The sequence below is a fragment of the Protobothrops mucrosquamatus genome, unplaced genomic scaffold (assembly GCF_001527695.2).
Source record: "Protobothrops mucrosquamatus isolate PMUCROS unplaced genomic scaffold, P.Mucros_1.0 scaffold11441, whole genome shotgun sequence".
Taxonomy (NCBI): Eukaryota; Metazoa; Chordata; class Lepidosauria; order Squamata; family Viperidae; genus Protobothrops; species Protobothrops mucrosquamatus.
The window spans coordinates 1-1,966 of NW_015397221.1; the positions used below are offsets into that span (position 1 = coordinate 1).

General features: G+C 45.1%; 1 pseudogene; it reads right to left on the bottom strand.

Moving 5' to 3' along the window:
- Nucleotides 1–969: 969 nt before the first annotated feature.
- LOC107301314 overlaps nucleotides 970–1,966 on the bottom strand; it is a 5,479-nt pseudogene continuing 4,482 nt past the window's right edge.

The window sequence follows — 1,966 nt, forward strand, 5'->3', positions numbered from 1 at the left end:
ACCAGAAATTGTGGGCGCTCCATCACTGGAGATTTTCAAGAAGAGACTGGACATTCACCTGTCTGAGATGGTATAGGTTCTCCTGCTTCAGCAGGGGGCTGGACTAGAAGACCTCCAAGGTCTCTTCCAGCTCTATTCTATTCTATTCTATTCTATTCTATTCTATTCTATTCTATTCTATTCTATTCTATTCTATTCTGGTATACAAAACACTGTCTGTAATCCCATTGGTTTTCATGCTTAGTAATTAAATCCACAATATGGTTTTCTAATTTTACGAATATTGGTAGCTCAGTTGTCTGATCCATTCTTCGAGCTTGTGGGTTGGTTTCAAAACATTTCGTTGCCAGGCTACGTAACATCTTCAGCAGAGTTTAGGGGTTGTTGATGTCGGTGTTCTTCTGCTCATAAGAGCTTCATGTGGTCAACAGGTCTGGTGATGGGGAGGTCACATCAGGTTTGGGTCATGTGATGGATCTAGTGATGGGTTTTATGATGGTTCAGGTATGGGTCATGTTAGGTAAGGGCCTTGTGAGGGGTCTTGTGATGGGAGGTCATGTCAGGGGATGGTCTTGTGATGGATCTAGTGATGAGTCTCATGACTGGTCAGATGTGGGTCATGTCAAGTGAGGGTCTTTTGATGGGTCAGGTGATGGGTCAGGTGTGGGTCATGCCAGGTGAGGATCTTGTGATGGGTCTTGTGATGGGGAGGTCACTTCAGGTGAGGGTCATTGGGAGGAGAAGTGCTGGTGCGGGGGATTGCGCGGGATCGTTGAGGTCGGTGCCATCTCTGGTTGGCTATGCGGTTGATTTGGATTCTGAGGGGTTCGTAGGCTGATTGTAGCTTGATATGCCTGTTGAGATGCTTGTGGAGTGCCAGGCTTTGATAAAGTTTTCTAATTCCTGTCATGTTATTTTAACCCGAGACCATGTGTGTGAAAGAGAAATATACGCATTCGTGAAGAAAACCTAAACCCCCGTACCTTTCTTCCTAGCCAGCGAGATGACATCAGCGGCACTCTTACTCATCACTTTAGTGATATAGACCGGACAGTTGATCCGAGTAGCTATAGTGATAGCCCGGAATATGGCTTCTGCTTCCAGCTGAACAACAAAAACAAAGGAAGTCCAAGCGTCATTACCACCAAGAACGTTCACATTAATTATTTTTGTTTATATATTAAATTTCTATGGTTGCCCATCTCGGTCAAAGACTTAACAGAGTCTTTCTCTCCAGATCTATTGACAAGTCCTTTTTGCTACTGCCAAGGCTTTGATTTTCAATGTCTGACACTCACATTTTAATGACCTTCTCTGTAGTTTTTCATAGAATAACTGCTTCTGGGATGAGAAGCGACACATCTCCAAAGAAAAACAAAGGAAGTCCAGTTGCCTCTTGAAAAAGGCACCTTTGGGACAACCCTGACCTGGATGACGGAGAACCTCCCTAGACTTCAAATCTAAACTTCTTTTTACGTCTCAAGGGATTCTGGAAGAAATGCAGGAACACTCACCTCCTCAGGACGGCTCAGAGCATGTCCTTCTGGCCCTGTGATTCCCATCTCCAGCACCCGCTTTTGCTCCTGAAACAGAAGAGGCCACGGTCATTCCTGGGGGGGGGCTGAGATCCCCAAATCACAGGAAGCAGGTGGAGGCTTCCTGGAGAAATCAGGACGTGTCGTTTTCATTTATGAATGTTTCTCACCTGAGCTATCAAATCCCCATTTTCTGCGTGCACCATGATAACCGCTCCGAGACTTTTCAAAAATGTAAATGCTTCGTAGAGCTGTGTGCAATTGAAAGAGAGAAGGAGGAGGGGGGGAAAAGAAGAAGAAGAAGAAGAAGAAGAAGAAGAAGAAGAAGAAGAAGAAGAAGAAGAAGAAGAAGGAGGAGGAGGAGGAGGAGGAGGAGGAGGAGGAGAAGAGGAAGAAGAAGAAGAAGAAGAAGAAGAAGAAGAAGAAGAAGA